Source organism: Trichosurus vulpecula, chromosome 4 (genome assembly GCF_011100635.1).
Source record: "Trichosurus vulpecula isolate mTriVul1 chromosome 4, mTriVul1.pri, whole genome shotgun sequence".
NCBI lineage: Eukaryota > Metazoa > Chordata > Mammalia > Diprotodontia > Phalangeridae > Trichosurus > Trichosurus vulpecula.
In genome coordinates this window covers 432,522,090-432,546,563 of record NC_050576.1, presented here as the reverse complement: position 1 = coordinate 432,546,563, position 24,474 = coordinate 432,522,090, and positions in this window count along the sequence as shown.

Below are 24,474 nucleotides of genomic sequence, written 5' to 3'. Positions count from 1 at the left end.
TGGAGCCATTGGCTTCTAATTGATTCATTCTCTTTTTCAGGAGGGTGGTTGCTTGGGCAAGGTTTTGCACCTCTTGTGACAAGCTACTAATTTTCTCTTAAATGCCTTTTTCTATAACTTTGTTTTCTAAAATTTTCCTCTAGTCCTCTCAATTCTTTGACAAAAACTTTTTAAACACTTTTTTAATACTCCCTTTCATCTCTTCCAGGAATTCTAATTGAATTTGTGCCCACCCTAAGTTTTTCTCTGAGGCTTTGCTTGTAGATGTTTCAGAGTCATTCTTGTCTTGATTGAGCATCCCTGTCACCATAATAGATTTTTTTATGGTGGGATTCTTTTATTGTTTATTCATTCTTCCAGCATATGTTTTGTCTTTAGATTTGATTTTAGGGCTAGGCACTGTGCATTTCTATAGGGAAGGTCTGGGGGTGGTGCTGTTGCCACTTTCCTAGGGTCTTGAGTGTTGTGCTGTCCCAGGATTCCAGGAACAGTTCAGGTTGGAGACTTGCAAGCTTTCAGCACTGTCAAAGTGGTGCGATACAGGGCAAAATGTGATTACTGTCCCTTTGATTTAATCTCTGCAAATTCCTCACCTGGGTTTGGGTCAGAGCAACAGAAGACTGCTGCTGAGCTCATCCACTATCAGCCAGTTGGGAAACTCTTTTGGTTCAAAGGGACAGAACTTCAGGTTCTCCTTTGATCTGGATTTCTTGCCTGGTTATTCTTTTGCAGGCTTCAGATCCATATCACTGTTGCTTGCTTCTGAATCTGGTTCTTAGTACACTAATCAGAGCCTCCCAACTTGGTAACACCACCCCCAGTTATAGATCTCCTCGTCAGTCTTTCCTTGATCTGGGACCCAGAGCAGGCTAGTAGGAGAGGAACCCTCAAGTTGGTACCTGGTCCCATAGAGGTGCCCAGGTGTGGGTCTCAGGAAACTTTGGTAGATAATGTGGGATGTCTGCTTGTTCCAGTGAACAGCCTCTCTTCTTGCAGAAATGCTTCACACCATGCTCCTGGCCAGACTCCAGAGCCAGCATCCACCAGACCTCTCTACCTTTGCTGTCTTGGGGCTGGAAAAATGACTCCCTGTGACTTTGTCTTGAATTTCTCATCAAAACTGTCTGGGGTATTCTTTAGATATGTTTGCAAAAATTGTTGGTTTTCTTTTAGGGGGTGGGAAGTTCCCCTAAATTCTTTCTATTCTGCCATCTTATCTCTGCCTCTGTTCTGAGAGTTTTAAGAATGAAAGGACAAGAGAGGGTAAAAGAAATACATTAGTAGGAATGAGGAAAAGGGAATGAAACCTAACTAGTTCTCATAATTGGAGTTGATGAGAAGACTATACAAATGTGGAGTAAGGGGTCACATGATGGGTCATAAGATGAATCTTCCTCATATATGAAATGGAGAAAGGAGGATTTAATATGCACACTTACATATACACAAAGAGGTGATCTAAAAATACATCAAACTCAAAAAGGAAAGGCAGGATATAATGAAGGCTTTTTGGTGGGGGGTGGAGGAATAAAACCAGGAAGGGAATGATCACAAGCAAAGAAAAGTTGTCGAGCAAAAGAAAAAATATTGGAAACAAAGCGGGTGACCATCAACTGGGGAAGAGCTAAGCAAATTACAATATACTAATATAATGAGATACTATTGCACCATAAGAACTGAAGGAAGGGATGGTTCCAGAGAAAGTTAGGAAGATTTGTATGAAGTGACACAGTGAGAAGAGCCAAGAACACAATTTATCCAATTACAACAACATTATAAGGGGGGGAGAGTTTTGAAAGACTTGAGAACTCTAATCAATGAAATTGCAGAGTCTCAAAGATGCAGCATGCTGCCCACTTCCTGACAGAGATGTGAAGGACTCATGGTGCCAAAGGAGACATCCTTTGTCATTTTATATTGTCATCGTGTTCTTTAGCTTGTTTGACTCATTTGTTACAAGAGATTTCCCCCCTTTCCAATTGGGAAGGTATTGGTGAAGAAGTGAAGAAGTGATAGTGCTACAAAAATAAAAGGAAGGATCACCATGGAAATAGTTAAGTACACAGAGGTATACAGGGGGAAAATATGCGGAAGGAAGACAAACACAGCAGGACAACTTCAAAAGTAACAGGTTGAATTTATTATTCATTTGAGAACAAAGCAAATGGTATGGAACAGAGATTTACAGTTGCATATATAATCCTCTTTTTGTGCTTTTTTGTATATGCAAATGTTCATTTTATGGGGCGGTCTCTGTTAATTCAGAAGAGAAATACTATTAAAACACAAGTCTATGTGGTCCAATGGAAAGATCCCCGAATTTGAAGGCAGAAGCCCGGGGTTCAAATTCTGACTGCTTCTTGTGTGACTTTGAACAATATAATTTACTTCTGGGCCCCAATTTCCTCATTTGTAAAATGAATGTGTTGGCTTAAATGACTTTGAAGGTCCCTTACAACTTTAAATCTGTAAATTCTGTATGTGACATAAAGAAAAAGGAATAGAGCATGAGAGAGGTGAATTCACCATAAGCAGAGCAGAGCCGGGGTGGGGTGGGGTGGGGTGGAGTGTCTCATCCTCTTTCTGCAACAGTAGTTTCTCTCTTGCTCAGGCAGATCATTCTCAGCATCCTCAAAGGTGTATGAAAAACCCCAGGGTTTTGCTGGCATCATATGAGACATCACCACTAGATGGCAGGCTAGGCCAAGGAAAGTGTGCTGTGTTGGCTGATTTTTGTAGTTGGCAGCTCTGAATTCAGATATCTGTGGAAATGGAAGCCAGGCAGCCAGAAGGCAACTGTCGAGGTTGGCCAAGTCTGTCATTAGTGCTCTCCTGCTCAGTGCTCTGCCCTTCTCTTCCAAAGAGATTGCCCTCAGGAGGAGGCAAACATCTCCGTGGTATGGTTTGCTGCTCTCTCTTAGCCTAGCCCTCTCCAGAGAGTGTGCTAGTGTGCCTGAAATTCCCCTTTGAACATAATGTAGGCCTTGAAGGCTCACTTGCCCAGGGAAATCATTTACTTACTCAAGTAGGTAACTCATTTGAAGTGATTTGTCCAAGATCACACACGTTACAATTGTCATATGTGGGATCTGAACTCAGGACCTCAGGCTCTTAATCCAGCACTCATTCTGTTGTACCATGCTCCCTTAGCCTTTCTATCAGCATCCTACCTGGGGAGGATTGTGATGTATACCCCCTGGCCTGGTCTCTAGCCCACTCCCAATTCTGCCCAGTCTCCTTTGGAGCTTCTGCAACTTGAATCAACACACTAAAGGAGGGCATTGAGCATTGCTCACAATAGATACTATAGACGTGGTCTATACATGACTCCTCCCTTCCTAGTCCTGTCCACTGTGTTTCCCTTATTGCAGCCCATATTACTGCTGTATTACATAGAGTATGAGATCCCCCTCATTCTCTTTCATGGTGAAAAGCTATTATCTGTTATCTGCTTTATTTTCCCCCAACTACACTGGTATACTTCATTGCTTCAAGCCAGGTATAAGACTCAGCATCACCATCCATAATCCAGGTATTGAGAGGACCTTACCCTCTCCAATCTCAGTCTAAGCTGTTTTAGCTTTTTCCTCCACCCTGGACATTATTCATGAAAGTGGCGAACACCTTGGGTGACCATGTGTCTCCCTGTTTTAGGCCTTGAATGGTATTAATAATCTGACAATCATCACAGTTATTTTTGTTGTTTCATCATTCCCTGAAACCTATCTGATTTTAACTCATTTGTGACCACGAAAAAGTAACTTAACCTGTGTTTGCCTCAGTTTCCTCATCTGTAAAATGTGGTGATAATAGCCTCTATTCTGAAGGGCTGTTGTAAGGATCAAATGGAATAATATTTGTAAAGTACTTTGCAAACCTTGAAGCTGCTAGCTGGCATCTACCCAGTAGACTTTTTCTAACAGTGGTGGCATTAGTCTCTTTTCCCTAGCTGTCTTCAAAATGTCTTTCCCTATCACTCACCATTCAATGGCACTGTGGGACGCTGGAAGTAACCAGGGAGATCCAATTACTCCCCAAGCCCATCTTTTCTGTTCAGGGATTATTGCTTTTGACTAATAAATCTTTCTAAATTGAAGTTCTCTTTGTTACTAGTTTAAAATTATTTCGCTCTCTATGGTACCTTGAAGGATAACGCAGTTCCCTTGTCTTATCTCTCTTGGATTTTTGAATTTGCCCTTTGTCTGAGAACATGATTGTATGTGCCACTGTTTTTGTCATGTGTGATACATAGCAATGACTCATATCCTCTTATTTTCCATTTCTACCTGTCTCTGACAGTAGTAGTTAGGGCAGTAACTATCTCACTGTGTTGTTGTTTTCTCTTTTTGTATCTCCAGTACCCAGAAAAGTGCCTGCAATATAGCAATCTCTTAATAAATGCTTGTTGACTGATTTTTAAAAAATGGTTCATGCGTGCAGCAAACTGGTGGGATTATTTTCTTATCCATTCTTCCATAATTTTTCATTGTATTGGATTATTTAATATTCACATTTAAGGTTATGATTACTAGAATTACTTTTCAATTTATTTCTTTTTTATGGATTTTTATCCCCTTAGTCATTAAAGATATTTTTTATCTATGATTACTTTTTGCCTGCAGTACTTTGATGCTGGTGAAACCATCTTTGTGTGATCTTTGAAGGAGCTCCATACAAACTTGCTGTTGTATCTCAAGCAACTGATCTCACATTTCCTTTGGACCTTCTTTCTTTTGTGTAGTACACTCCTTTACAGCAAATTCTTGCTCAGAATGTGACCAAAAAAATCACAAAAATTTACCTGGAGGCAAAGCCTATTATAAAAGTAGAGGCAGAAAAGAAACAATGTTTAAATAGAGTCAGAAACTCCTGATGGCAGTTACGCCAGTAAGGCAGGGGAGAGAGTGGAGGGGGAATAGTTTCATCATAACTCACAGGATGGCCAACAGGTACATCCAGGAAAACAGCAATTTCTTTACAGGCAGATCTCTCCTTTCCTGGATTAGTGAACCAGCTAAGGTTCTAACTGTTCGTAATTATGTTTAGTTTGAGGTAGGTTGTGTTCTTCCTTGTCATGTGGCTTCTGTCTGCCAAGATCCTTTAGTCCCACCTCACAGCTCTAAAAAACTAAACTATATTTCCCGTCAACCTTCTTGCCAATAAGAGGCTACACTAGTCTTCTCATAGGCTGTCTCTACTCCACTGCCAACTCCGTTTACCTGCTCTCCCTCAAGTTCTTTCATTTTATTTAAATGTTCTATTTCCCTCCTTCCTTCCTCCCTTCCCTTTCCTCTCTTCCCTTCCCTTTCTTCTCTTCCCTTCCCTTCCCTTCCCTTCCCTTCCCTTCCCTTCCCTTCCCTTCCCTTCCCTTCCCTTCCCTTCTCTTCTCTTCTCTTCTCTTCTCTTCTCTTCTCTTCTCTTCTCTTCTCTTCTCTTCTCTTCTCTTCTCTTCTCTTCTCTTCTCTTCTCCTCTCCTCTCCTTCCCTTCCCTCCTCTCCCATCCCCTCCCCTCCCCTCTCTTTTTCTTTTCTTTTCTTTCTTTTCCTTTCCCTTTATTTCATTTGCCTTCCCGTCATTCTCCTTCCTTCCTTCTTTGCTTGCTTGTTTCCTTCCTTCCCTCTCCCTCCCTTCCTTCTTTCCTTCCTCCCTTTCCCCATCTCTATACACACACACACACACACACACACACACACACACACACACACCCCTTTGGCCCTTTTATTTCCCTACCTGAATAAGCCAATGCGTCAGAATCTCCTATTCCCCAACACTGCCCAACCTCACATCATAAGTAACATTCTTTTTTGTGGCTTCCTTTTATAAGAAATGTTCATTTACCTTGTTCTTATTCTTATTTCTCTCCTAGTCTATTCGGAATATTATTATCCCATTAGTAGGCTCTACATTTATTCTTTGATAGCTTCTGGGGCCCAAAATCAGACTTATCTCCTCTCTCCTACTTCTGTCTTGGTGTATTTGTGGATCTCACACAATCTCTCCTTTGTTCGCTGAGGTGAGGCCTTCTTCTGGGCCTTACTCCCAGATATAGCACTCTATGAAGGAGCCAGAGAAGCATAGTGTGAGTCACTCTGTGTCCTGAATCAAGAGGGCCTACTTTCTGCCCTTTCCAGGATCACTCATCCCCCGCCTGCCACCAAAGTCAGCATATCCAACTCTGGATGTATTCAGATTCTATTCTCTTCCATTCCAGGGAAACTGATCTAACATTTGCCCTTCTCTACTCCTGCAATGCTTCTCTGATTTGCTATAGTCTTTCCAAGATCACTGACATGGCCCCAATCCATACCACCTGGCTCCTTCATTACCCTCACAACCTGAGGAATTGAGTGGAGGGACAGAGTCTAAAGACTGACCACTCCTATGCTGGGTTGAGAAAGACTGGAGATTGAGTTTATCAGAATTGAAGAGGGTGAGGAACAGGAAGGAAGAAAATATTTGGGATATATGGGAGGTTTTTAAAAAAAGTTATTGTTATATTTTATTTTTACAATACCTACATTTCCTACTGCACCCATCCCACAAACCTTAGTTAGTGAGCCATCACTTATGATAAAGAATTAAAAAAGAGGAGGAAAGAAGTTCATGACTATTAACCAACATATAGAGAAATCTGAGGTCCTATGCAGAGTTCCACACATGGTCCCCCAGCTCTACAAAGAGGCAAAGAGGTGCATTGTGTCTCTTCTTCAGGACCAGCCATGCTCTTTCTGATTTCACAGCATCAATTAAAATTGTTTTGTTTTTTCGCTGGGGGAGTGTCTTTCTATTTATAGTTCTTCAGTCTTGCAAAGTCATTCTTATCCTAGTTTTCTTTATCTCATTTTGCAGCATTTCATAAAAGTCTTTCCACAACTCTCTGTATGCATCAAATTCACTCTCTTATAGCATAGTACTATTTCATTACGCTCATGGACCACCATTTGTTTAGCCATTTCCAACTGATAGGCATCCACTGTTTCCAGTTTTCTTATGGCTATAAAAACTCTTGCTATAAACATTTCTTCTGTATTATGGGTCTTTTGTTTTTGTTTTTTTTATGTCTTTGAGATATTATGGCTGATAGTGGAATCCCTGGAATGGGGGTATAGACATTTTAGTCAATTTCTTTTCATAATTCCCAGCCACCTGCTATGCCACATCCAAACCACCATTTTCCTTCCCCATTTCCCTCCCACAAGAACCATGAACAATTCCCCTGGAACCATGATGGACTCTGAGAGGTGAACTGTCACTTTATTTTGCAGAAAACTAGGCCCCCCAATTCACCGATTACATCTAGACAGGCTACCAGAAATGAAAAGTTAAGCTGAAATGAAGACTTCCATTAACATTATTTTAAATCAAACTGCATTTTATAATGGCATCATAACTGTAAATAAAAGCTTTTAATATACAATAATTACCTTTTCTTTATAAGAGCTTGTATGAAAATTCCAAGGATGAGGAAATAAGATATTTGGAGAGGGGGCCATAGTGGTCTTTGAGATTAAAGAATCTTTACAGTCAGAAGTGAGGAAGTTCAAGAAGAAATGTTAGCAGTCTTTTCAGGCTGCTAGAAGAAGCAAGAAGTATGTCTTTCTCAGTGGGACTCACTCAGCCCCCTCATGGGATGCTTCCTTTGGGCATTCATTCCAAGAAAATAAGGATCACAAAGTATGAATCCATTACTTAAAGAGAAGGAAAAGAAAATGACAGGCAGAAGATAGGAAGGAGAAATGGGCAGAGATGGAGAAAGGCAGAGAAAATGATAGATGGAGACATGAGAGACAATAAAAAGGTAGATTCAAGGAAGAGTCTCACAAACACAAAGCTCATATATATGGAGGCGCAAATGCTGGCATACCATTTGGGAAATGCAGCAGAACTGGGATTATATTTAAAATCAGAACACCTGGGTGGAAGTCCTGGACCAGATGCTTACTACCTGTGGGATTTCATGGAGTAGCCATTTCATTTTTCTGGAATTCAGTTTTTCACCTGTAAAATGAATGGTTGGGGTAGATTCGATTACCTTCGGGGGTCTCTTAAAACCCAAATCCATGATCCTACCATCCAAGGATCTATAAGAATAGAATCAAATGAAAGTGAAAATTGTTAAGAGGAGTAACTTAAACACAGGGGAAATTTAAGTATCATATTCCAGCCCTGACATTTTCTATACTAGATTGTAGATTCAGGGTTGGAAGTAATATCAGAAGCAACCTAATCCAAGACTTTCATTTTACAAATGAGAAACTGAGGCCCAGAGGGGATAAGACACCTCCTTAACACCACACAGGAAATAAGCAGCAAAAGCAGGATTCAAACTCAGATCTTCTGGTATCAAATCCAGTGAGATTTCCAGCATACCGCTCCACCTTTGTACAGAGAAATCTGATGTAAATAAGTGCAAGAAAGAGAAAACCAGACACACAGATGGGTTGGCTACTGATTTCTCTTCTATAGCACTAAGCAATGAGGCCTTGGTTGGGGAACTCTCAATGGCCTGTTTCACAGTGCATTAAACGAAGCAATTGAACCAGGGCTGTCCAATGTGTGGCCCACAGGGCAATTTATGTGGACTGCCTACATGCATAAAAATTTACATAAATGCTTTCCTATGCTGAGCTACTGCAGAGCTCTCACTAAAAGGGCGAATCAAACTATATTGTCTATTGTTTCAATAAAAACCTAAGGCTGGACAGCCCTGAACTAGATGACCTCTGATAGGTCTTACTGCTCTCAAGCTCCATGAAATCTTCTATTTTTCTCCAATCTGAAACACATAGAGCTCCATGAAGTTCTCTTTTCACCAATGGCAAAAATAAATAAGTAAAAATGAAAACTCTTTTAGGTGATTTGGACTCCCAGAAGGTAGAGCTTTTATCAAAGTAGAGAAATGGAGCAGGGGCATGCTGTTCTACACGGCACCTTCAGTTATACCAGGGGCATGCTGTTCTACACAGCACCTTCAGGTATACCAGGGTCTGCTTAGTAAAGACAGCTCTGGGGACCACCCTGGCAGTATCTCGGACATGCTCTGCTGGTTTCAGTACATCAGACAGTTTTCATTCCTGTGTCTTCATAAGGAGTGGGGTGTCCCAGGTGCTGGTGCCTATGGCCTTGCCAAGAGTATGAGGACAGTGTGGCTTGACCCTTCCTCAGAAGGATTGCCATCTTGTTCCCTCCTCCAAAGGCACTGCTCAAGCTTGTGCTCAGGTACTGGTGACTCTAACCCAGGGCAGCACAGAGGGTCAGGGCTGAGAGTTATCACACATTTTTCATAAATGTTAACATGTGAACAAAGCCTAATTGGGATCTGAGATGAGCATAGTTTTGTCTGCAAGTCAGAGCCAAGTGCCTCTAGAGCTAAAGAGGCTGATGCCTGACCTCAGCCTGAATTCAAATTCGTTCATATGACACAATGAACTGTGATGATACCTGAGTTAGACAAGGTCCTATCACTTCGTAGCTGGGCATTTTTTGGTCAGAGCCTATAATCTTATCCTTCTACCAATGCATATGTAGATGAAAATGGATCACATTCATCTATGGGGAAGCATGTATTTAACCAAAATTCACATTTTGAAATTCAAGACATTTTTTTTCCAAAAAAATCCAAACTTGTTGGCTTATTGACATAAAATTGTACTTAGAAATTCTACCAACTTTTGAAGTCCACATTTTAGGAAAAACGTAGTTCTACAATAACACACTCAGATGACCATTAAAAAATACTGAACATGAAAATATTAACCTGGGATGATTCATTTCTAGGGGCATAAATTGAGATCAGCTAGAAGGACCATTGGGATGGCCCCTTTCATTCTGGCAGACCAAGGCATTGCTTCAGGCCTTTGTCTAGGCCCAGCTCAGGAGGGGCAGATGGCAAGCTTTATCTAACCTTCCCTTTGCCCAGAGCAGTTTGCTGCTTTGTCAAACAAAAAGGTCAGTTTCTGACTGGCCTTTAACCTTCTCTGTAAAGAGAAAACAAGTGGTTATTTTTCTAAATAGCCTTTAAAAATAAAAAATCAAGGATTGCTAGTCTTCTGATATCTCTTCTACCTTCAGAAAGTTAGTGTTGGAATTCTGGAACATGTGTAGTCTGATCACTGGACCTCTTTGGGATCTCAACGTTACTGCTAGAGGTCAAAAAAGAGGAAAGGGGACCAAAAAATTTCAGGAAAACAAACAGAAAATGCAATGAAGCTCTTTGCTCCTTGAAAAATGGTTTCATAAGGTTTAAAGTCCCAGAATGAGTCACTACCACATTAGCCATGATGATGTGACAGTACCTAGCATTTCCATGGTGTTTTCAAGTTTGTGAAGAGACAATCAGGTGTAGTGGGAGGAAGCCTGTATTTAAAGTCAGAGCATCTGGGTTCAAATCCTGCCTCTCTTCCTTACTAGTAACCTGGGTAACCTTCTGCAAGTGACTGTAGCTCTCTGGGCCTTAGCTTCTTTGCCTGAGAAATTATGGAGTTGAAGTAGATTGGGACTGCTTTTTAAATCTTTTTTGGTATGGCATCTGTACAATCATGACACACCAAATGAGTCTGGACCACAAGGAGTGAGGCTGCCTTCTTTCTCACCTCTTCCTCCCAGAATCCATAGCTCTGGAATTCATGTTTCTGAACACAATTCAGGTGCTCCTTCCCTCAGATATCAGCACCTACTTCCTCTTGAAATCCATTTGTATTCCATTGCATTTACTTTTATAAGTTCCTAGAAGACAGATACTCTTCTTTTTTGGTCTTGAATCTCCATTGTTTAGCACTGTGCCTGGAATACAAGAGGCACTTATAAATACTTGTTGAATTAATAATAAAAGTAATAGCAATAAAGATAATATCTAGTATTTCTATTGTGCTTACTGTATGCCAGGAATCATGTTAAAGCAACCTTATAATTATCTCAGCTGATCTTCCCAACAGCCTACTAAGTGGGTGCTGTTACTAAAATTAACTGACACAATTAAGCCCTTTATGTATCTGAGTAGAAACCAGAACATAGCTATTTTTGCATTATCTTTGATAAGTGTATTCATCAAATATTGCACAAATCTCTATTTCAAGTACTTGCTCCTTCAGAAGTAGATGAGCTCACCTGGAATACAACCAAAGTTCACCCATCTGCCAACAAGGCAAGACATCATGGGGCTCATTGCTGAGGTGAAAGCAGATCTAGGCTTTCAGATCACTTAGAAAGTGCAAGGACATCATCTCAGTTGGCACCTCTCTCTATTCAGTTGCCACTTCTATGATTGGAAGATTATGGGTTATCCCCAATTCTTCTCACCGGCGCCAAAGCATTTTCTTTTGGATCCTGTACTTACTGTCTGCAAACACATGGTAGCCCTCCCTCCTCCTTGAAGGCAATATCTCAGTCTCATTGTTGTATTTTATCTTTATTCCCTAGTAGAGTAGTGGTGCTTGAGAAATGCTTGTTGATTGGTTGACCAAAATTATTAATACCAATGTGCAATTTGCTAGATGGTAACCTATAGGGAAATGGTGTTTCCAACATTCAAGAGAAAATTAATTGCAGCAGCCACACCTAGAAATGTCAAAAGGTCTCGACTATCTTACTGGGGATACAATATAGGTAAAGAAAGTATGGGTTTTTTCAAACAAAATATGTCCAGGTTTAAGAGTTGTTTTCTACTTTTGGTGAATGCTTGTTTCTCTATGTTCACTTTGAAGAAAGCACAGATCCATTTTCCTCCTAAAGGATTCAGTATAAAAATGGAAATGGTTGCATGAAGAGATTGCAAGGGCTAGCCTGTCCCTGGTACTTGGAATGGCCTTTGACAGTTCACTAGCACCACTGCCGTCCCCCTGCCATGTCTCTTAGTCCTTCTGACCTCCCATCCTCCATCCTCTATTCTCCAAATCTTGAGGCTCTCAATGTTTCACCAACCCATCTGCATTATTCTGACACTTATGAATGACTGAAGACAATTTGTAGGAACAAGCTGCCAACCATGTTGAAAGTTTTAGAAAAATACATATTTTAAAGGGACATTGGCTAACAAGAAATTTATAAAGAGTTCATAGGGTTTTCCTTTGCTTGGTTAAATTATCTCACCTACTTTGGTGTACATTTGCAAAAACCAGTTATCCCCAAAGAAAACTGTGACAACATTTGAACTAACAAATTGACAGGAAGACCACATCCTCCAGCTGTAGCCCCTTGATCTTGTTCCCCTCTGATGCAGTCCTCACAGGGCACAGATTCTCCAGCATCCTGCAGAGTATCAGGCTGCCTCCTATATGCTTAAGGAAAATGGCACCTAAGGCCAAGTGTCCATAACATTCAAAACCATTCAGCCGATTCTGGAGGCACCTGGAGCAGGAACATTTGGCCATAATGTTGCCATCTTTGGGGGCAATATTGATCATCTCAGTTCCTCCGAGAATGTTTTCAAGACAACCCTGGGGCCAGAATGAAGACTCTGGGCACATTGTCCACTTGACAATAACCTTGACTCATCAGAAATATCATAGGTCTGGTCTCTTTCAAGCCTATCTGCTAGATGGTATCTACAGCCCACCCTCTCCACCTTAGGGAATCATGTTTTTGCTTCCTGTCCTAAGTCATAGTGAAGAAAGCTTGAACGTGCAGGGCTGCTTGGCATCAGCAGCTTCCCAGTATGGCAGAGCTAGACCTTACAAGCTGCCTCAGAGGTCTTCTAGCCCAACACTCTTAGAAGGAATCTCAAGTCAGCAAAGGATAATGGCTCAACCAAATCAGTCAAGTGGCAAAGCCAAGATTTGAACTCAGGTCTGCTGAATCCAAATTTGGCCCTCTTTCCATTTCACTGTGGTGTCCTCTACACATTTCATGACTTATTTTGGCTGATCTCCATGCTAGGCTATCTCCCTAGAGGGTGATCCTTGCTTTTTGGTACTGTTTTGTTCCCTGACCAAAAATGATTTGGACCTTTGTGATTCGACAAAGATGCTTGTCACCCAAGGATACTATCTGTCAATGTAGGTATTGTTTGTAAGTATCTGTTATTGAATAAGATGACAATAGTGTGACATTGTTCATGTCATCAAGCTCATCTATTACCACTTCATTTCTAGAGCTCAGGGGGAATCTTCTGGGGATGATATTTGAGGTTGGCTCAAGCCTCTCTTTCCAGACTCATTAGCCTCTCTCACATACTCTCTGTATTCCAGCCAAATGGGCTTACCTGCTGTTGCCATCCCCCATCCCACCTCAGTGTCTTTGCATGGTGCTCTATCCCCCAAACCAGCACTGGATTTCTTCCTAAGCCCAAAGGATATAAAACAACAGCCTCCATGTAGTACAAATTTTCCTTTTCCCTTTTGACAATGGAAAATAAATTTAATTCACGTCTTTATTTCTCCTCTTCTGAATGCTTCCTGATCATCACTGTCTTCTTTCATAAACAAAATTTCTTTTCCTGACACAGACCAAACTGTTTCTTTTTCACCATGACCCAGCAGATAGAGTGCTGAGCTTGGTGTCAGATGACTTAGGCATAAATCCATCCTCTTCTAGTTAGTTACTGGCCATGTACTCATGGACGAATCACTTTACCTTTCCTGGGCTTTGTTTCCTTATCTACATAATGGACACACTATTACTTTCCTGACATATAGAATTGCCTCCCAGAGTTGGAACAGGGTTTTTGGTGGGCAAGGAGATTGGGGAAGTGGTAGGGAGATGATTGTTAGATCTTAGATCAACTCAGAGTTATCCTTTTGGGGAGCCCAGGGACACTACTATTCCATGAGCCCCTGAAGTTGCTTTTCTTAAGTTTAATTTTAAAGTAAAGCAGAGTCCACAAGGTATCAATAGTCAAGTCATTTCAAGAAATCGAGAGAAACCCAGTTGGACAGAGAAAACAAGGCAAAAATGGGGAGGATGGGACAGTAGAGAAAGACAAGGACATCTTATGTTACCTGGGAAGAAATCAAGAGGTGAAAATAAGAGGAGCCATCTATCATAATGAGAGACTTTAGAAGTGATACAAGCAAGATCCCACATGTTCAGAGTCCCCGGGGGCTTGCCTTTGTCCCTCAGAACTGCAGTTTGGATTATCGTCTCAGTAATCCCTCTAGACTGAAAAATGTTAGCCTTCAACTAACTCCACACTCATTGGCCTCCTATATTCCCCAGTTTTGGTCTTAAGCTTTGCCAGTCCAATGTTCTCTGGGGCAAACCACTGGGTCATAATAAGCCCAAGGGGAGAAGTAAGTATCATCATATCCTGAATTTAAATTTGGAAGAGCCATAAGGGAGCACAAGTCTAAAACCTTGATTTTATAGAGAAGTCATGGCCACTAGGAGTGAAGTGCCTGTCCCAATTCCACAGTCACAAAATGTTTGAGGTGGGATTTCGATGGTCCTTCTTAGTCCAAGTCCACCCTCTAGCCTTGCTGCTTCTCCAGAAGATGCCCTTATACCACCATCTCCTTCATCTTCCAGAATCCTCCATTTCCTGAGCATGAAAAACCCCTCAAGCCAAGACAGGGGCCAGATGAGGATGGCTGTGCTCTCTCCTGAGAACTCGCTCAGCCTGGCAAGCTTCCTACACAGTATCAAGGGATCCTCTACTCAAGGCTCTCTTCCTTGCTCTCCAGGGAGCTCTTTCTAGGAGAACGATGCCAGAGAGACATTTTTGATATATGATAGATGCATCTTAGAATGAGAGCTCCCAAATGAAGGCTTCTCTCAATTCTTTTATTATCTCCAGGGAATTTCATTATTGCCTCTTCTGCAATGAAGGAGAGGGGAGATGTGTTTTCTAGATTCCTTACTGGGGCAAAGTTTGGTCATTATAGCATTCAGTTCAGCTTAATTGGTTTATTTCCATTTGAATTGTTGTAGAAACCACATGTATAATTTCCCCAGTTCTGTTTATTTTCACTCATATTTTTGTGAACGTGATATTTATCAGTTTGTCAAAATCTTCCCATGTGTCCCTGAATAAACTGATGCTTTTTTGGAAAGGATGGTGGAATATGAGGGAAATGTCCCATGTATAACTTTTGTCTTTCAGTGTTACTGACTCTTCTATGAATCAATTCTCTCTGTGTGTACTGCCCAGCTCTGCCTATTTTTCTTCATATTAATCACTCTATCCTTTTCTCTTCTTTCCTTTCTTTATTTCCTCTACCCTTTCTTTCCCTCCTTCTTCCAGTAATGGTCTCATACTCTGTGACCTCTATTTTCTCAGGCTGAAGAGTTCCGCAGAACTCTTGGATCAGTGGAATCCCCAGAGGTGGGTGAACAAATCCCATTGAGAATGACTCATCCACAGATCCTTCCAATCAAATCAGAAGACTGCCATAGTTTCTTCTGGAAAATCCTCACATCATGTTCCTTCTCTAAAGAATCTTTGTCCCAAAATCAGTCCTCTCCTCCAAAACCTGCCTTCTTTTCTCAACACTGAAATTTTAATCCAAACCTCCACAAGAAAAGTGTAAAAAAGACACATAAGATTAGTGTCCTTATAAAACTACAGCTCAATTTCAAAGTCTTAATAAAGCCAAATGTCTTCATGTTGCCTTAGAGCTCTTGCTGTCCCAACTGGATGTAGCTGAAGATGGTGAATTTGAAGACTGCTCCCTAGGCTTGTATCATATAAGCCTTTTGAGTCAATTCAGTTCCATCTGAGAATCACTTATTAAGCTCCCACTAAGTACAAGACACTGCTCAATGCCTGTGATAAAGACAGAAACGCAATAGTCCTAGCCCACCCTCTAGGAGATTATATTCTACAGAGTTCCATCAAGCAGTGGCTGGATTCAAAATGGACCACAGAAAGGTGGCCACTGACAGGGAAATTTTACAAGTGTCTTTCCTCATCTACCATCGTCACTGCTACTGAGCCTTGTTTGTAATGCTCTGAAAACATACCCAGATCTTCCCAATCCTCACAAACCTCTCACTTCATGCATCCATTCTTGCTAGCTATTATCCCATATCTCTTCTCCCAAGCCACCAAAGGGTGGCTTAAATCATTGAGAAGGCCCTCTATAATGGGTGCCCCCACTTCCTCTCTCACTCTCTTCTCAGTTTTAGGCTCTGGCTTTTCACCTCTTCATCCAACCTAAACTTGTCTCTCTAAAGTTACAGATGACCTCTTACTTGACAAATCTAATGGCCTCTTGTTTCAGTCCTCATCCATCATGGCCTCTCTTCAGCCCTTAATACTGTTGATCACCCTCTTTTCCTTGATGCCCTCTCTTCCTTTGGATTCCTTCACATTACTCTCTCCTGAATCTCTTCCTACCAATCTGACTGCTCCTTCTCACTCTCTTTTTGCTGGGTCTTTATCCAGGTTATGCCCATTAACAATGAGTGTCCCTAGGGCTCTATCCTGGACCTTTTTCTCTTCTCCCTCTAAACCACTTCACTTGGTGATCTCATCAGCTCCCATGAATTCCATTATTATGTCTATGCTGATGATTCTCAAATCACTTGTCTGGCCCTAACCTCTCAGCTAACCTATAGCCTCACATCTCCAACTGCCTATTGGACATCTCGAATGGTATGTCCTGTAGGCATCTTAAGCCTAGATTGTCCAATATAGAACTCAGTATCTTTACCCTATGCCATCCCTTCTTCCAAACTTCAAGTTTGTGTCAAGATCCCTACCATCCTGCCACTTACCCAGGCTTCAAATGTAGGTGCTATATGCAACTCTTCACTCTCTCTCCCTCCACCCTCATTTATAATTTGTTGTCAAGGTGTGTCAATTTTACCTTCATAAGATCTCTTGTATGTGTCCCCTTCTCTGTTCTCATACTTCTCTACCAGCACTTTGATCCAGCTGTCAAGGTAGTATTCCTAGATATAGATCTGATCACATCCCACTCCCTGCCCCAACTCAAAATTCCAGGGATTACTTATCACCTCTAGCATAAAATCTAAAGTCTTGTGTTTGTCATTCAAAGCCATTCATAGTCAGTCCCTTCCATGTGTTATCTAAATGCTATGTCTCACATACTTCTATCTTCGCTGAAGACATGTGATTCATGTTTTGATGAATTTATTTTGAAGTGGTTGAGGCAGTGATAGATAGGTGGGTCAAGGTTACTGAGAACACACTTGGCAGGTAATCTAGTCAGCTCATCCCAGTCTCTCATTAGGCTCCACCTCTCAAAAGGAACATAAAATTTACATCTGTTTGTCTATCCATCTATCTATCTATCTATCTACCTACACATATATGTACATGTATGAATATTTGTGTATGTATGTATGTATATGCCTACGATATGTGGATTATCTTTATTCCTTTGCACAAGTAGGGGATGGAGTCAGCACACCTAGGTTTGAGTCCCAAAGTTCATGGAGTCTAGGAATAGACTTGATCACATGGGATACAGGGCTCCCAGAGATCAACTTCTCCATGTTTCCACAGCTAATGGGTGTGAGATGGTATTCACATCTAAGTCTCCTGTCTCTAAGACAGCACTCTCCAGTGACCACACTGTCTCCTCCTAGTCTTCTTGCTTCAAAAATTCATGGCCATGCACAGTGTCCCATTGAATCCACGCTCCATCACTCTCTTCTCGAGGAAGGAGGATTTGCTGGCATTTCTAACTCATCAAAAGGTTCACAAGTGCTTTATACCCATAGCATTTTGTGAGCTCTATGGAGCCCTGTCCTGACTCCCAATATCACTGACAAGTCATGTTGCTAGAGCAAGATGACATCTTTCTGAAGGGTTCTCAGGACACTCTTAAGGGTTATGTACTTCACTGATGTCATTAACTTGAGCCTCCCTTCAAGTATGTCTTCAATATCTATTGCCAATGACTTGTTCCCGTTGATATCATTGTTGTTGTGTTGTTTCAGTCATGCATGACTCTTCATGACCCCATTTGGGGTTTTCTTGGCAGAGATGCTGGAGCGGTTTGCCATTTCCTTCTCCAGCTCATTTTACAGATGAGGAAACTGAGTCAAACAGGGTTAAGTGACTTGTCCAGGGTCATAGATCTAGTAAGTGTCTGAGGCCAGATTTGAATTCACAATGATGATTACTGATTGCAGGTGTGGCATTGTGCCACCTGGCCTCCTGATTTGACCCCCAGGACCATTTAATCAACTGACATCAATTAACTGTTACAGCTGTTACAACAGTAAAAGTAACATTTCCTCTCAACAGCAGGAAAACACTCTCCTCCTTCCCCCACACCAGTCCTTGGGTAAGTGGGTTCAGACTTAAGATGGTTGCTAGGGACATCAGCCCCACCATGCTCCCTGCTGTTGGCATCACCTCTGATGAGATGCTCCCTTGCAGCCACACAAGGCTTAGTGTATCTAAATAGTAGGGTGGATCCACTTCCAGGATATATCCCTCAAGCCACTCTTCAAAGCCTCACTAGCATTTCTCTAGGCCAAGCTTTCTGCAAAATCTGTCAAAGAATCCAGCTTCTAGTCTTCTGATAGCTTGTTCCCACGATCTTCTGAAACTCCAAAGCTCGGTCTGCTACTCCTTTGCTTAAGAGCAGGAAAGAACAAATACAGAGGCAAAGAACATGTGCACATATGCACAAGCCACCTAGGTTGGCCTGGGTGGGAAGATTAAGGCCCAAGGCCCCTCTCTCCACCTAGAGGATAGCACCATGACTTCCCTTGATTCATCCAGGAAGTACAGAGAAAGAGCCTTGACTGACTAGTGCAGCTACTACTACTTACAGATTGTTGTTAATCCTTCATTCTTGAATAGGATCAATGAATTGGATTTAAGTGAGGCAGGGCTATGGAAAGTCATCAGCCTCACTCTCTCCTCCTGAGTCATCAGAGTCCAGTGTCAAGACATAGGTCAGGACAACTGGAGATGACCACAGATGCAGTGGGAGAGCTTGGCCTTTTTAAGCTAAGGTCTTTCCCAAGTCTCAATTTGTCTGAGGCAACACCTATTCAGTGATTTAAGTCTAGGTAAGAAATGAGGCAACAGATGGCCTAGTTTGCCTACCCAAAAAAAATCAATCTAGGAGGGAAAACCCCAGGGTTTCTGGCCAGAACAGAAATGATTACTATTTATACTCACTCTGAGCCATCAAAACCCAAACAATGACCAAATGAGGCTTGGGCTGGGATTTATTATTGGGTAATCAGTGAGAACCAAAGTGATTTGGGTTTAAGACATAGGTAGGTCCATTTGAATCCAAATTGGCTTTATCAATGTCTGGTTTTCCAGAGCTTTATTTTGAAGGGGTTGGATTAGATCACCTCAAATTATCCCCTTTCCTGTGGCAGTCTAAGTGGAATCTGAAACTTGATTTTCCTTGACTGAGACAGCAGAGGGCAGCCCTGCCAAACGCTGAAGCTCAGCCCCATTACTATCTAGACTAGTTTCACATCAATGCCCAGGCACCTCTTGCATGAGTAAAGCTTGGCTTTGGGAGTGTGCACTGCTATCTGGACTGGAAAACGAGAAACTAGAGCTCCAGGAGCCCCCCAAATACCAGGATACTTTCTGGGAACAACACAGTAGCCATCTGCTCTTGGATACCTATACTTTGTCCTCCTGACCCTAGGGCACAATCATGCCCTTTTCTCACCTGAAGGAGAGGCAAGGTTCTTAGAGAATCATAACAGCTAGTATGGCACAGACAGACCATTAAACTGCCATTATCTCATTTAATGTTCACAACAACATAGTGAGGAAGATATTATTAATCTGCCCCCACCTCCATTTTAAAGATGGGGAACCTGAGATTCTAAAAAGTTAGATGACTTGCCCAGTGCCATACAATTACTTTGACCCAGGTCATCCTGACTCCAGGTCTAGCATACTACTTGGCAGCCATGATTCAATGTTTCTCCAACAAAGCATATTCAGGTGACATTGTAAACTGTATTTCTTTGCTGATTATAGCATTCCTTTGAAATCCTGGTCTTAGCAATTTCACTGATGAGGGCATATGTGAAGATCTCCCCAGAAGAGGGATCAGAACCATTAGTTGGTCATGAGAAAACTGTCCACTAGTTTTAGTGCATTTCTGTTTAACACTGTCCACCTTCTTCTACATGTAGCAATATTCAGGCTGGAAGTGCATCCAAGGCTACCTCAAGGGCTCCTATTGGAAATGTGGACTTTGGTTCTTGTGAGAGTTAGATTGGAGAGTAAGGGGATAGAAAATGAAGGAGAAGCTAAGAAAGAAAGAGAGCCATTAATGGGACCTATTTCTTGTCCTGGCATAGCTTTGTAAGTGATCTATAGAGAGTCATTTAACCAAGATTTAGGGGATGGCATCTTACCTTTCTAGAGTAATGGTCAGAAACTGGTTACCAGGGCTGAACAAGGTCTGTGGTCACCAACTCTATAGAATATAGACCAACTATCTAGAAAAGAAGAAAGAAAAGGAAGGATTGGGAGATTAGAGTAAGAAAAGAAAAAGGATGGTTGGGGGAAGAAAGAGGGAAAAAGGAAGAAAAGAAGAAGAAAAATCTGACTGTAAGTGGGGAGCATAGCACAGCCTGGATGGCTGGACATATCATTGAAATTGATTAAGGGAGCCACATGATCAAGTCTGCAATGAAGGAAAATTAATTTCATAGCAATGTGTAAGCTGGAATGGAGTGGTAAAAGATTGAGGCAGAGGGACCAATTAGGATGCTGTTGCAATGATCTAGGTGAGAGGTGATTAGGGCCTGAACCAAGGTTGTATTTGCATAACTGGACAGAAGTATTCAGATAGGAGAGGTACTTTGGAGATAGAAATAGCAAGCTGGACAACTGACTGGATATGTGGCTTGAGGGAGAGTGAGGAGGTGAGGACAATGCCAAGACTGTGAACATGGATGACTGGAAGGATCATGAAGCTTTCAACAAAAATGGCAAAGTTTGGAAGCTGGCAAGGCTTGGGATGAAAGATAATGAACTCAGTTTTAGAAATGTAGAGCTTAAAATATCTCCAGGACTTGCAGTTTGAAATGCACAATAGGCAATTGGTGATGCCAAATTTAAGATGGCGGTGGGATAATTGGAGATATTCAACAGGCATTGGGACATGTGAGACTGAAAGGCAGGAGAGAAATTAGAGATGGATATATAAATATGCAAATCATGGACATAAGCAAGGTATTGGAATCCATGGAGGATCCAAGGTTGCCATAGGAAGAAGCACTTTTTTCTTCTTCCTCAACTTGTCTGTTTGGAAGTTGTATCTCCAGTAGCAGAATACACATTTCTTGAGGACACAGACAGTTTTCCTTGGATTACAAAATAGTAGTTGCTTCATAAAGTGGTTTGGATTTTATTGGATTGGAGAGATTAGAGATGGAAGAGGAGAAGACAAAAAAAGCAGAGATTTGAGGGATATCAATGTTTAGAGAGCAGGAGACAAATGACAAACCGGTAAGAAAAACTTTAAAAACATACCTGTATAGGTGAGATAACTAGAAATGAGCAGTGTGACAAAAACCAAGGAAAGAGAGAGAAGGTAGGATGGGGGCAAGATGTGATCAAGCACTTCAAATGATGCCTAAAGGTTAAGGAAAATGAAGAAGAAGAAGAAGAAGAAGAAGAAGAAGAAGAAGAAGAAGAAGAAGAAGAAGAAGAAGCCATTGAATTTAACAGTGAAGAGATCATTGATAATTTTGGAAAGTGCAGTTTCAGTAAAGTGGTGCCATCAGAGGGGTGATTGTAAGGGAGAAAGTAGGGATAGAAAGGCAAGGAGGTGTAGGCAGAAAATGTGGACAACTTTTTTCTAGGTGTTTGGTAGTGAAAGACAGGAGGGCCAGGGAAAAGAGCTTGAGATGATGGCAGGATTAAGTGGGGGAGTTAAAGATGGGGAGAACTGTGAATATGTGTAGATAAGAGGAAATGAACTCAGAGAAAGGGAGACACTTAAAAAGAAAAAGTGGGAAAGCAAGATCCCCAAAGATATGGCAGGGAATGAGATCAAGGAAAAAGCAGGGAGCCTGGCTTTGATAGAGGGTATGGCCACCCCTTCCCTGGATGCTGCAGCAAAGGAGGGAGGTAGAGAAAGAGATGGACTTTGAGGTGGAGAATAAGTGATATAAGAAAAATATTCATTGATGGTGACATTTTTTCCCAATAGAGTAAGGTAACTGCACATGCTGGCCAGGTGGGGAACTGCAATCTGACACAAGGTAGTCCACCCAACATGCTGGGGGCCTTCCTTGCATTCTCATGAAATTTTATGGTTACTAATAAAGTATGTGGCCTGTTGATCAATTTTTCCTCATTTTTTTGAAATGTAACCAGCCTATTTTTTCTGATTATAGATTTTCCTAATGACGTCCTGCAATACTGTTTTTTTTCTGTGTAGTTCCTCATTTAGAACATTGCAGCTTATTTACACCCACCAAGATTCTTTCCATTGATCTTTAGGTGAGCCTGCATTTCAATTATTTGGAGCCTGAAGAACTCAGTGACTCCTAGTCATGCAATTTCATCAATGAATATTGATAATAGAAGGAGAGTCCTTTATTGGAATCATTAAGAGAACTGTGCAATTTCCCAAAATCAACCCAACCCACTCCTTTTATTGAGCCTACATCTCTTTCTGCAACTTCTACTCATTGCTCTGAGTTCTGCTATCTAAGGTCAAATAAGACAAATCTAAATTCACTTTCTCATGACAACTTATCAAATTCTTGAAGACACTATCATGGTCCCTGTATGTCTTCTCTTCTTGAGGCTAAAAATCTCCATTTTATTTCATCAAACTTGTACAGCAAAAACCCAAAGATCTTCACTATCCTAGCTTCTCTCCTCCAGATATTCTGCAATTTTCTCATATCCTTCTAAATATGGGGTTCAGAACTGAGCACATGACTCCAGGTTTGATCTGATCAATGTTGAATAAATCAGAGCCATTATCTCCTCAGTCCTGGGAACCATACCTGTCTTAAGGCAGCTCAAAATTATATTTTGGGGCCACCATATTACTCATAAATTCAATTATTTTGCAGATTAATAAAACTACCAGATATTTTTTCAGACAAAGTGCTGGCTAACTAAAACCTTCCCCAGTATAATCTTAGAGTTGTTTTTTTTAACCTAAATGCAATATTTTATATTTATCTTCATTAAATTTCAGCTTATTTGATTCGAATCTATGTTCTCTCATCTGTCAAAATCTTTCAGAATTTTCACTTTATCATCTTGCATAGTTGGCATTTTTTTCCAGCTTAATGATATCATCAAAGTATATAAGAATACTTTATTCAATTTAGGGTTAGATGCTAAAATGCTAAATAGCATGCAAATCTCTGGGGCAATCTCATGGAAGCTTCTCTCCAATTCATCATTGAATCATTAGTAGGTATTCAGTGGCCATTCACTGGTTCTGACTACACCTGATTATGGAATTGTCTGTCCTACATTTCACTATCTTTTTCAGAAGAATTACACAAATGACTTTGTTAAATGTTTTGCTAAAAATCTAGGTAAGCTATATAAACAGCATTTCACTGATGTACAAGTCTTGCAATGCTATTAAAAAAGAAAAATTAGGTTATTTTATGATGATTTGTTCTTTTTAAAATCATTTCCCCCTATCTTTTGTTTTTACATAGCCTAAATTTGCCTGTATCCTTTTTTCCTCTTTACTTCCTCCCAGGCAGCCATCTCACATAAGGAAAAAAATCACTATATCAAAAAAGGTCTAACAATATATACAATGTTCCTTAGCTGTGGATACCCTCCCCCACCTGTGCCAAGGGGTGAGGGGTGGTGTCTTCTCATATCTCATCTCTGAGGCCAATCTTGTTCTTTGAAATTTAGTAACATTCAATTAATTCTTCCTCTATTGTGTTGTGACTATTGTTCTTGGGATTTACATTTTTTTTTGTAGTAACCATGTACAATCCTCAACATTTGTGCATTTAACTTCCACAATTTCAAACATTCATGTGATTTTATTAATAAATGCATTTTTACTTTTGCCTTGACAATCTGCCTATTTGTGGCCATGAGCAGTAGAGAAAGAAATGAGGGGTGGGATGCACCAGAGTTCATGGAGTGCTTGGTATCCTACTAGACACTTCACTGGCCTTGTGCACTCCACTGCAAAATAAAAAGCTCCCCATGCTCTGGTTTCATGCTTTCATTGTTCACCTTTAAAACTCAAGTTTTGTGCTGCAGTTATGTCCCCAAAGTGGAGTGAAATCCTTTAGGTCCCAAGGCTAAGCCCAAGTGTGTAAAGTCAGTGATGTGGCTTAGGAAGAAAATAAAGGTGTCAGATATAACTTCACGCTGGAATGTCTGCAGCCTCTACCCACCACAAATATGGCATTAAATTGAGGATTTGTTTGATTCACAAAAAGGAAGAAAGTATTTATGGTACAGTAGATTTAGTGTATTAGGAAAAGTGAGTATTTTCTAAAATCAATGGTTTTTATTGAGATAATAACACAAAAGTTCACAGAATTCTAGGGAATTAGTAGTGAGAAAAATTGTTTTGCATGTTGCCAATTTTATTTTGCATGCTGCATTTTATGGGTTATTTC